This window comes from Physeter macrocephalus, chromosome 11 (genome assembly GCF_002837175.3).
Source record: "Physeter macrocephalus isolate SW-GA chromosome 11, ASM283717v5, whole genome shotgun sequence".
Taxonomy (NCBI): Eukaryota; Metazoa; Chordata; class Mammalia; order Artiodactyla; family Physeteridae; genus Physeter; species Physeter macrocephalus.
The window spans coordinates 150,978,783-150,992,478 of NC_041224.1; the positions used below are offsets into that span (position 1 = coordinate 150,978,783).

At 35.5% G+C, this 13,696-nt stretch overlaps 1 protein-coding gene across 1 annotated transcript in view; it reads right to left on the reverse strand.

Moving 5' to 3' along the window:
- SYNJ2BP (synaptojanin 2 binding protein) overlaps positions 1-13,696 on the reverse strand; it is a 43,369-nt gene that overhangs the window by 20,112 nt on the left and 9,561 nt on the right. The gene's annotated exons all lie outside the window — the stretch shown is intronic.

The following is a 13,696-nucleotide window of genomic DNA, read 5'->3' on the forward strand; positions in this document are numbered from 1 at the left end:
GTGGCAAGGGTGGAGGTTGGGGAGTGGGGTGGGGGTAGGAGGTGGGGAAGTTAAGACTGTGATGTAGCTGGTGGCTAGTCATGGGCAAGGTCAATGATTAGTATCACCAACAGAGGTCAAGAGTACGGAGAGTTGCCCACTCAGACCAGGCAGGACTAAAAATACAAACACAATGATCAACATGGTTAGGTGAATATAAAAAGAAAGATCTATACTGAGCTCAGTGAAAAAATAATGGTGATTCTTTTAAGATGTGCTTCTGCTCACATTTGATTTTGATTCTGTTGGTGGCATTCAGAGGACCCAAATCTTGACTTTCCTGCTTCGAAGAAGCTATGCTTTAAACTAATCGGCAAATGAACTGTTCCTTATTTAGTGGGAGAGAGATTCTTAAACAAACCATCCCCTCAATACTTCTCCTAACTTCAGGAGAGTTTGTGGATGGTGGTGCTTTGGAAGAAATGACCTTGGGAGTTCATTTTCCTTTTTTTTTCTAGTTTGAATTGAGGGAGCAGTACTGTAGGCGTTGGCAGAAAACCTGGGAACTAAAAAGGTAACTTATGCTTCATGACAGGACTAAATCACCAAATTCACTCTTCTTTCCTTTTATGCCTCAAGTACAAATAACCACATCCTTGGGTACAGTGATTGTCAAGTTTTATTCACTATAGATAACTGATAACCTATTGATTAGCAACTACCCATTTCCCCCTTTTCCTAGCCCCCGGCAATTACCATTCTACACTTCAATGTGTGATTATTTTAAACAAGGATAAAATTTCAGTTATGCAAGATGGAAATTATGGAAATCTAATGTACAACATTGTGCCTTATAGATAACAGCCTTATTAGACACGTAAGAATCTGTTGAGAGCAGATCTCATTTAAGTGTTCTTACCACAATAAAATAAAATTGAATTAAAAAAAGAACGAAAATTGACTACCAAGGTAATTTTTCCATGGACCAAACACTAAGTTGTGGGAAGGACTTCATTTTACAAAACCATTTATAAAGGGATTTTATCTATGCAATAAAAAGAAATGAAAGAAAAGGGAACTTCCCTAGGGCTTTCTTTATGTCAGGTACCGTAGAATTCAAAGCCACAGTGCAAAGAGAAAGGAGATAGTTAGGAAACAACTGAAAAACAAATATCTGGCGGCACAATTGGAAAAAATAGCCATAATCAGTAGCCTTCTACTGGTTTCAACAGAAAACAGATACTTTAAAAGGTGAGAAGAAAGCTTATAAGTGAACCTCACAGTATTAACATAAGCACTAGCAAATCGATCTATGATTTAAGGAAACACATGGCCAAAGAAGGAAGCAACAGGAAATGTCTAATTGAAATATCATACCTCGTATACAGTGTACCTATAGCTAGAGAATGAAAAGAAGAATACATAATAGAAAGAACTTCCACTGGAAGATGACTATTTCAACTTCTTTAAAGGGTAGGGTATGAAAATTTTATGTTAATAAATGGTTTCCCTCAGAAAAATCTTAATTTGAATCATATTGGGTGGGAGGTATTGGAAAGGGGATGGGAGGTAGTTAATTTAGATCAGATGGAAAGGTAGGTGGACCTTGATTATAAAAGCTTTGAAATAACTTTAAGACTGTGACAGGTTTCAGCAAGGTGGTTGAGGCCAACCAGCCTCTCTCACTACTGGAAAAAACTATCTGGAGAAAATCTTTCAATGAAATCCAACATCCTCACCAAACACTAGAGCTGCCTCTGGGGATCCTGGGAACAGGAAGTATGTGTTAAGCAGCTGAATGCAATATAGTAATTAGGAAGAACAGGGACTCTGCTACTGGTTATTTAAAGCTACAGAACAGTGATTAAAAAAGGAGAGTGGATGGTGACCTAAATTGGAACGAAATCCAAAACAGAGGGGCTATGTGTATACGTATAGCTGATTCATTTTGCTGTACAGTAGAAACTAACACAACATTGTAAAGCAACTATACTCCAATAAAAATTAACTAAAAAAAAAAAAAGTAGAGTGGAAAAAAATCTTACCAAAATTTTCTATAAACAAACAAGTGTAGTCTACTCCCCCCATCCCATTACATAGGCATGCTTATAACCAAGCTTATTGCTACTTCAATTGTAAATGAACCACACCAATTAATATGAGAACTTCTGGACTGACATGAAGTCCCTTTCCACGGTTACAACATTTACAAACTGAACTTACCTATAATTTGAAGCATCGCTGCAATAAACGGGAGTCGCCGTAGAACTGAGTAGCAATACTACCAGTTTAAACCTGGGCCCCATGGATACCTGCGTAATCCTCAGTCCACTTATTCATTAAAAATTATTGATCATTTACTGTGTGTCAGGCACTGCATTATATTCTGAGGAAAACATAAAGCTAAACTGGACAGTCCCTGCTTTAACAACAAATAGAAATTTATCCTTTTTCCTGTCCCTTTTAGATTCTGCAGAAGTAAATTAAAGTCAGAAGACCTGGCCACAAATTCAACTCCATAACTTACCTGGTATGCGGACTAAAACAAGTCAGTGTATCTCTGATCCTCAGCTTCTTCTTCTGTAACATAAGGATTATAAATTCTGTCTTCTCTACCTCAAAAGGTAGTTGTTAGCATCCAATAACATAAAATCTGAAAAAATCCTTTATAAACTATGTAGTGGTTGCTATATGGAGTAGCTGCACTAAGAGTAGTTGTCAATAAACTAGTAATGCCTGCGACAACCCCAAACTAGATAGTCTGATGGAGAAAGGATGAATAAATATAAAGTACAAATGTGAAAAGTCTTGAAATATAGGAAGACAGAGAGATTAAAAGGTCTACCCATCTATTAATAAGACAAGAATGGATTGGAACTCAAACTTATTGAAATTAAGGATGTCTTTTACCTGTGACCCACACATCTCCCTCATGAGTAGTTTCTAGCAATGGTGGTATTTAAAATATGCAGTAACCAGGCCAGCACATGCACCAACCAGATGCCAGCTAGAAACAACCAGAAGGGGAAGGGCTATCCCAGTATATAACTGCTGATTATTGGCTACGTCCTAGGAAAATCTTCTATAAATAGGGTGGATCACATATCTTGGTTTGTCTGGGAGTCTTGATATACATCTGTTGTCTCTGTAATTAAAACAGTCCCCTTCAATGTCAAAAGCATCTCAGTTTAGACCAATGTGATCATCCTATCAAGGGTAATGTAAGAATATGTTAATTGCCACATGTTTTGTGGTATTGAGGAACTGATGGTAATTTAGGTGTTCATCCTTTGGGGCAGGGGTCCCCAACCCCCAGGTCACGGACTGATAGTGGTCCATGGTCTGTTAGGAAACGGGCCACACAGCAGGAGGTGAGCGGCGGGCAAGCGAGCAAAGCTTCATCTGCCTCTCCCCATCACTTGCGTTATCACCTGAACCATCCCCCTTCCCCCCACCATCTGTGGAAAAATCGTCTTCCACGAAACCAGTCCCTGGTGCCAAAAAGGTGGAGGATCGCCGCTTTGGGGAACAGGTAACTGAGAGATAATTAAAATTCAGAAGCACTGAATAATCATACACAAAGTAACAGAGTTTTAAAATGTAATGTTGATATTAATAGTATAAAATCTTCTTAAAAACACATTCATGCAGAACAGTATTACCTATTTACAAAAATGCATGCATATTTAAGGACATGTAAAGACACATTATCTGTAAGGGAAGGATACAGGGTGAGGTTTAGGGATGAAAGGTAAAAATAAAACCAAAGAGGGACCTTGCATGTACTGATGAGGACAATGTATTATGGAGCTGAAGAGTATAATTAATTCAGTTCTTGGCATCTACTATCCAAAAGGGGTTGAAGGGAGAGGGAGAAAGAAAAAGACGGGGACTCAACAGACTTTTTAAAAAAGTGAGTGAATGAAAACGTACTCCATGGTGAACCCTGGTTATAATGTGCCAATAAATTTTTTAAATGTGGCAAGATTAAAATGGATTGCTTGGCCTCTAATTTGGAAGAGAAGTCTAAACACAGAAAAGTACAGATGGCATAAGAATGACACCATCATAGGACTGGGAGAGAAAGAAAACGTGCCTAGTATTAAGAGCCCTGTAAAATGAAACAAGACATGCCGTCTTGTGGACTCCTCCTGTCTCCAGGTCTGGATCTTGAGCTTGTTTACAAATAAGAGCAGCAACAGCAGCAGCAATAACTAATATTTATTAAGCATTTAATAGGTACCAGGTACTATGCTAGGTACTCTATGTACATTATCTCATTTAGTCTTCTCAACAAACACATGAAGTGTTTATCACTCACATTTTACAGGTGAATTTAAAAAGTGAGGCAGGAAGAGATTAAGTAACTTTATAAAAGGTCACACAGTTAACTCTTTGCAAAGCCCAGACACTAAGTTAGGATGTTTGATTGCTAAGTGTAAGTTTTAAACCATTTTGCTATACTGTATCTTTGTAGAAAATATGAACAACTGCTTTAGAAAAAAAGTCTGCGAAGTCAACTTGTTTTGGGGCTGGCTTGAATAAGCAATGCTGGGATAATGGTTGTAGAACAGTCCTCAGGGATAATATATTCCAGAGGAAGAATTGGTCATTCTGGAGTTCTGTCACCTTAGTCAGGGTCCCTATTGCTTACTATCATGATACAGAAGGAAAAATCCTTCATTTCCTTCAGATTCTTCTCTTTAAAATCTAAAGGTTATAAAGTAAAAGAGCAGTGTTTCACAATCTGTTACTCTGGAAAAAACAATTCATTAAAATGACACAAAACAGTCCATTAACCCCAAACACTCTACTCTCCCCCTATCTACCTGCAGGGTTTTCCTATCCCAAGATAATCTCACTAATTTTCCCTAGACACCAGTCAAGCTCTATTGGTCACACAACCCACTATTCATCTAATCATTTTGTGGTAAAATATATGTAACACAAAATCAAGCACCACTGGACAAACAACTTACTGTTTGTTTAGAGGTAAAATATATGCAACATAATATTTAACACTTTAACCATTTTAAAGTGTATGATTCAGTGGCATTAAGTACATTAACAATGTTGTGCAACCATCACCACTATCCATATCCAGAACTTTTTCATCATACCAAATAGAAATTCTATATACATTAAACAATAACTCCTCACTCCTCCCTCCCCCAGCCCCTGGTAACCTCCATTATACTTTCTGTCGCTACGAGTTTGCCTATTCTATATACCTCATATAAGTGGAATTATAAAATATTTGTTCTTTGTGTCTTGCTTTTTTCACTTAGCATAATGTCTTCCAGGTTCATCCATGTTGTAACAGGTATCAGAATTTCATTCCTTTTAAAGGCTGAATAATATTCCATTGCATGTACATACTACACTTTGTTTAGTCAACTGTCAATGGACATTTGGTTGTTTCAACACTTTTGCTATTGTGAATAAGGCTGCTATGAACATTGGTGTACAAGTGTCTGTCTTGAGTTCCTGTTTTCAATTCTTTTTGGTATATATCTGGAATTGAATTGCTGGATCACATGGTAATTCTATGTTTAACAATTTGAGGAACTGCCCAACTGTTTTCTACAGCAGCTGTACCACGTTTTAAATTCCCAAAAGCATTGCCCAAGGTTCCAATTTCTCCACATCCTCATCAATGTTTGTCATCTTCATTTTTGGAGGGTTTTGGGATAGTAGTCATTCTGATGAATGCTAAGCGGTATCTCACTGTGGTTTTTGGTTTGGATTTCCCGAAGGCTAGTGATGTTGAACATCTTTACATGAGCTTATTGCCCATTTATATATTTTTGAAGAAATGTCTCTTCAAGTTCTTTGCTTATTTTTGAATCCAGTTGTTTTGTTGTTGTTGTTGTTGAGTTGTAAGAGTTCTTTATATATTCTGGGTGTTAATCCATTATCAGATATATGGTTTGCAAATATCTTCTCCCATTCTGTGGGTTATCTTTAACTCTCTTTATAGTGTCTTTTTAGTCATAAATTATTAATTTTGGTAAAACCCAATTAATCTTTTTTCTTTTGTGCCTGTGCATTTGATGTCATATAGAAAAAATCATCACTGAATCCAATGTCATGAAAAAATTTCCCTATCTTTTCTTCCAAGAGTTTTAATCTTAGCTCACATATTCAGGTGTTTGATGCATTTTTAGTTAATTTTTGTATATGATGTAGGGCAAGGATCCAAATTCATTATTTTCCATGTGGATATCCAGTTTTCCCAATAGCATTTGTTGAAAAGACTGTCTTTCCCCTCACTGAATGGTCTTGGTACCCTTTCAAAAATCATTTGGCCATATATGAGAGGGCTTATTTCTGGGCTCTCTATTCTGTTCCACAGCTCTATATATCTGTCCTTATGTCCGTACCACACTGTTTTGAATACTGCAGTTTTGTACAAGTTTTGAAATCAGGATGTTGTGAGTCCCTCAACTTTGTTATTTGTTTTCAAGATTACTCTGGCTATTAGGGAGTCCTTTGAGATTTCATATGAGTTTTAGGATGGGGTTTTCTATTTCTGCAAAAAGGCAGATGAGATTTTGATGAAGATTGCACTGAGTCTGCAGATCGCTTTGGATAGTACTGTCACCTTGACAATATTAACTCTTCTTATCCATGAACATGGAATGTATTTCCACTTATTCATGCCTTTAATTTCTTTCAGCCAAATTTTGTAGTTTTCAATGTACAAGTTTTTGTCTCCTTGGTTACATTTATTTATGAGTATTTTATTATTTTTGATGCTATTGTAAATGGAAATGTTTACTTAACATCCTTTTCAGATTGCTCATGTATAGAAACTCAACTAATTTTATGTGTTGATTTTGTATCTTGCAACTTTGCTAAGTTTATTATTAATTCTAAGTTTTTTTGGTGGAACCTTTAGAGTTTTCTACATATAAGATTGTATCATTTGTGAACAGAGACCATTTACTTCTTCCTGTCCAATTTATATGCCTTTGATTTCTTTTTCTTGCCTAACTGTTCTGGATAGAATTTCCAACACTATGTTGAATAGAAGTGGTGAAAGCAAGCATACTTGTCTTGTTCCTGATCTTAGAAGAAAAGCTTTCAATCTTACATCATTGACTATGATGTATCCATATATGGATTCTTCATATATGACCTTTATCATGTTGAGGAAGTTCCTTCTATTCCTAGTTTACTGAGTATTTTTAACATGGAAAGGTGTTGAATTTTCTCAAATTCTTTTTCTGTATATTGAGATGATCATGTGGGCTTTTTTCCTTCATTCTATTAATATGTTGCATCACATCAACCAGTTTTCTTATATTGAACCATCTTCGCACTCTTGGAATAAACTGCACTTTGTCATGGTATATAATCCTCTTAACAGGCTGCTGAATTAAAACCATGTAGCTCTTTGATCACCATAGCTTTCTGTGTGGAGACAATTTCTAAATCACCACCACAGGGAGTAAGACCCAAATACAATCTAGCAGCTTCACTGGTTGGAGGAAATGGGGATCAGAGTTTGGGGAGGGTGAGGTTGCTAGAAGTTGCAGGGCAAAGTTCTGGAAAGGAGGAAGTTAGACAAAAAAAAAAAAAAAAAGAGCTCCAGGTATTTGCATGAGTCTTTCCAAGAGGCCATGTACACATTGAGTGGAACTCCACAAGGCTAGACAAATAAAAACTAGTAAGTTATAGGCTGAACAATTCTCAGAGTTCATGCAAGGCAGGGAAACTTTCAAATTTTGACCAACCAGAATTGAAATCCTCAGTGATTCACTAGGAAATTCAGTGGAGACCCACTTAGAACATTTGGAAGGCTCAACTATTGCTGAAGTGAATGCTACTTTCCACTCACCCTAGAAAAGCTTGCAAACAGGTCTAAAGAGGTGAAACTGACCTGCAAGTTACTTAACTGCCTACCAAAACAAATTCAACAATGTAATATTAAAAATGTGAATGTAAGAAAACAAAATGCAGACACTGAACAATGTAACAATCACAACATCCAGAATCTAATTAAAAAATTTTAACATGCTAAGAAGCAAGAAAACATGACCTAGAATCAAGAAAAAAACTGGTCAATAGAAACATCCAGAAATAATAGAGGATGAAACTAGCAGACAAGGATGTTTAAAAGGCTATTATAACTATGTGGAAAATTAAAGGAAGTCAAACATAATGAGAAAATGGAAGTTTTTCCCCCAGTCTTGAAGTCGACTTCATTTTGAGCTGATTTTTGTGCATGGTGTAAGACAGTAGGCTAGTTGCATTCTTTTGCATGTGGCTGTCCAGTTTTTCCAACATCATTTATTGAAGATACTATCCTTCCTCCATTGTATATGCTTAGCTCCTTTGTCATAAATTAATTGACCATATATGCATGGGTTTATTTCTGGGCCCTCTATCCCGTTCTACTGATGAAAATGGAAGTTTTTTTAGGAAAATGAAACTTATAGGTTTGAAAACTAGAATATCTGAAGGGAAAAATACACTAGATGTGAGTAACAACAGATTTGATACCACAGAATAAAAGATAAGTGAGAAGACATAATAGGGAAACCACAGTAACACGTGGGATAACAGGACATGGTTTAATATATATGTAACTAGAGTCCCAGAAGGAGAGGAAAAAAGGGATAGAAAAAAATGTCTGAAGAAAACAACTGGCTCAAATTTGATGAAAATATAAACAAACAGATCCAAGAAGCTCAACAAACCCCAATCAGGATAAATACAAAAAAAACCACAGTAACACATATCATCATCACATTGCTCAAAACATGTATAAAGAGAAAATCTTAAAAGTAGTTCACAGGGAAAAAGGACACCTTAAGTACAAAGGAGTAAAGATAAGAATGACAATAGCCTTCTCCTCAGAAACTATGCAAGCCATAAGTCAGTGAAGCACCATCTTTAAAATGCTAAAAGAAAAATACAAGTTAACTTATAATTCTATGTCCAGTGAATACAGCCTTCAAAAAGTAAGGCAAAATAAACACTTTGTCAGCAAAACAAAAGCTGACAGAATGTGTCTTAAGCAGATTTACATTATGATAAATATTAAAGGAAATTCTTCAGGCAAAAACAAAATACTGAATGGAAACTTGGATCTCTATGAAGGAATGAATACCACCAGAAATCATAAATACATGGGTAAATGCAACTTAAAATAAAAAGAATGAACATAGATATACTAAGCAGCTAGACTGACCATATTAATAAAAAGTAAATTTTGGAAAAGGAATATTACAAGGGATAAAAAGGGGCATTTCCTAATAAAAAAGGAGTCAATTCATAAGAAGACGAAACACTAGATATGAATGTACCCAATAACAGAATTTGAGTATCAATGAAACAAAAGCTGAAATGAGAAAAAGGCAAGTCAAAAAGGACTACTGTAGATTTCAACATTTCTCCCTCAGTAATTGATAGAACAAGTAAACAGAAAAGTCAGTAAAAATATAGAACACTTGAACAACACTAGAATGAACTTGACCTAATTTACATTTACAGAACAACATACACAGCAACTATAAAATAAACATTCTTTTGTAGTGCAACGGGAATGTTCACAAGGATTGATGGTAGGTCAAGAAAGTAAGTCTCAATAAATTTCAAGACAGAAATGAATTAGAAATCAACAAAAATAACTGTATTAGTCTTCTTGGGCTTACATAACAAAATACCACAGACTGAGTGACTTAACAGAAATTCTGTTCTGGAGGCTAAGGAAGTCCAAGATCAAAGTACCAGCAAGACAGATTTCATTCTAAGGTCTCTTCTCTTAACTTGTAGGTGGCCACCATCTTGCTCTCTGGTCCTATGACTGCTTTCTTATACATAAAGAGAGAGTGAGCTCTCTGGGTCTCTTTCTATAAGGACACTAATTCTATAGGATCGGGGCCCCATCATCATAACTTCATTTACCCTTAATTACTTCAGTAAAGGCCCTGTCTCCAAATACAGTCACATTAGAGATAAGGGCTTCAACATGTGAATTCTGGAGGGACACAAACATTGTCCTCAACAATAAGATATCTAAAAAATCCCTAAATGTTTGGAAAACAAATAACCTATGAGTTAAAGATGAAATTATAAGGGAAAATAGAAAACATTTTAGTTGAATGACAAATCAAAATATATTAAAAATTGTGGGAAACAATAAAAAACTAAATAAATGAAGATACACCATGTCTTGGACTAGATGTCTTAGTACTTTTAAGATACAATTCTCTCTAAATCAAAATGGATTTTTATTTATTTATTTTTATTTTTTTATTGACGTATAGTTCATTTACAATGTGCTAATTTCTGCTGTACAGTAAAGTGATTCAGTTATACATATATATATATTTTTTTTCATATCCTTTTCCATTATGGTTTATCACAGGATATTGAATATAGTTCCCTGTGCTATACAGTGGGATCTTGTTGTTCATCCATTCTATGTATAACAGTTTGCATCTGCTAATCCCAAACTCACAATCTATCCCTCTCCTCCCCTCCCTCCCCCTTGGCAACCACAAGTCTGTTCTCTATGTCTATGAGTCTGTTTCTGTTTCATAGATAAGTTCATTTGTGTCATATTTTAGTTTCCACATATAAGTGATAGCATATGGTATTTGCCTCTTTCTGACTTACTTCACTTAGTATGATAATCTCTAGATCCATCCATGGTGCTGCAAATGGCATTATTTCATAAAATGGATAATTTTAATGTAATCCCAGTCAAAATCCAAGAAAGAGATATTTGTAGAAACTGACAAGCTGGTTCTAAAATTTACATGGAAATTAATATTCTGGGGTGGGTTTTCTTTGAAACTTATATTATTAAAGTTCTAAAATAGTCAAAACATTTTTGAAAAGAAACAAATAAAATTGGAAGACTCACACTTTATTTCAAGGTTTACTATAAAGCTACATTTGTCAACATACTATGATATTTGTATAGAGAAAGACAGGCTAATGGAATCAAATTGAGATCAATATTGGGCCCACATATAAATGGTCAACTGATTTTTGATACAGATAATAATGTATTTCAATGGTGAAAGGATAATGTTTTCAATAAGTGTTGGGACAACTGTGTATCTATATGAGATAGAGATAAAAATGAATTTTAATGATTAACCTCAAACACAGGCAAAATAAATTAATTTGAAATGTATCTTGGAACTAAATGTAAAATCTAATCTATAACATTTCTATTAGAAAATATAGAAGAAGATGTTCTTTACCTTGGGTTACTTAAGATTTCTTAGACATTACACAAATAGCACAACCATAAAAGAAATAAAAAAATACTTGACAAACTGTTCTTCATAAAACTTAAAGCCTTCTACTCTTCAAAACACAAACCCTACTTCCAAAAAGGAAAGGCAAGCCAAACCAAAAGAAAATATCTGCAACACATATACATGACAAAGGACTTGTGCCCAGAATATATAAAGAACTCTTACAATCCAATAATAAGAAAACAAACAATCCAATAAAAATGGGTAAATGACTTAAACAAATACTTCAGAATATATATGAATGGGCAATAAACATATAAAAATATGCTCATCATCATTAGTTATCTGGGAAATGCAAATAAAAAACCACTCCACAACCCCTACGATGGCTAAAATAAAAAGGAATGATAATATTGAATGTTGGCAAATGTTGGATGTGAGATAACTGGAACTGTCATACATGGCTGATAGAATTGTAAAATGACACACATACTTTGAAAAAGTTTGGCAGTTTCTTTTAAAGCTAAACACACACTTACCCATAAAACCCACCAAACCCACTCCCAATTATTAGGTATTTAACCAAGGCAAATTAAAACACATGTTTACACAAAGAGTTGCATATGAATACTCACAGATTTATTTTTAATAATCAAAACCCAGAAACCCAAAAGTCCATTAATAGGTAAATGGATAATCATAATGTGGTATATTGTGGTATATTTACACAAAGAAATACTACTCAGTAATAACAAATAAATGCATAGATGAGTGAAAGAAGCCTAAATACACTCTATATGATCCCATTTCTATGACGTTCTATATTAGGCAAAACTGATCTACAGGGGCTTCCCTGGTGGCGCAGTGGTTGAGAGTCCGCCTGCTGATGCAGGGGATGTGGGTTCGTGCCCCAGTCCGGGAGGATCCCACATGCTGCGGAGCGGCTGGGCCCATGAGCCATGGCCGCTGAGCCTGCGTGTCCGGAGCTGTGATCCGCAACGGGAGAGGCCACAACAGTGAGAGGCCCGCGTACCGCAAAAACAAAAACCAAAAAACAAAAAAACTGATCTATAGTGATAGAAATCAGATCAGTGGTTGCCTAGAGGATGGGGTGAAAGGGCCCACTGCAGGAACACACAGAGAATTTTCTAAAGTGATAAGTCATGATTACACACGTGTATATTATTTGCCAAACTTCTTAGAACTTTACACTTAAAATGAATGTACTTTATTACATGTCAATCATACTGCAATAAAATCGATTTTAAAATGAATCTGGTAATTCTTAAGTGCAAAAATGCAAGTATCCTAAGCAACTATCATTGACTCTTATTATTTATCAATAATAAAAGACACTCTAAAGTTACTTGAAGCACCAATTATCTGGTGATAATTGGGCAAAAAAATGCGATTATAGTACCCTACTTCTCACACAGCATCTTTTCAATGCAAATATGATACAATGATTTTTTTAAAATTCTAATCACAGTCTCAAGATGTTAATGTGAATGAAAGTTGAAAGCTAAAAAGAACTGAAAAATGCTGATATAGAAGATGAAGTTTAAACTCAAAATCCTCATAACCTACCTTTCTAGCCAGCTTTGGACCCTCCCTGTTCTACACTATACAGTAACAACAAAATTTAATAATTGCCCTCACCGAAGAAGATATACAGATGTCAAATAAGCACATGAAAAGATGCTCCACATCGTATGTCATCAGGGAAATGCAAATGGAAACAACAATCGGATACCAATACTCACCTATCAGAATAGCCAAAATTCAGGACACTGATAACACCAAATGCTGGTGAGGATGTGGAGTTGCAGGAACTTTCACCTACTGCTGGTGGGAATGCAAAATGGTACAGCCACTTTTGAAGACAGTTTGCCAGTTTCTTACAAAACTAAACATACTCTTACCATATGATCCAGCAATTGCATTCCTTGGTATTTACCCAATGGAGTCAAAAACTTATGTCCACACAAAAACCTATGCATGGATATTTACAGCAACTTTATTCATAATTACCCAAACTTAGAGTAACCAAAACTCCTTCAGTAGATGAATGGATAAAGTGTAGTACATCCAGAGAATGGAATACTATTTAGCACTAAAAAGAAATGGACTATCAAGCCATGAAAAGATGTAGGGATCCTTAAATGCATATTGATCAGTGAAAAAAGCCAATCTGGAAAGGCTACATACTGTATGATTTCAACTATATGACACTCTGCAAAAGGCAAAGATCAGTGGTTACTAGGGTTAGGAAGGAAGAGAGGGATATATAGGTGAAGCACAGAGGATCTAAGGTAGTGAAAATACTCTGTATGATACCATAATGATGGACATAGGTCATTATACATTTGTACATTCCCACAGAATGCACAACACCAAGAGTGAACCCTAATATGAACTATGGGCTTTGGGTATTTACAATGTGTCAATCAATGTAGGTTCATCAATTGTAACAAACGTACCACTCTGGTGGGGGA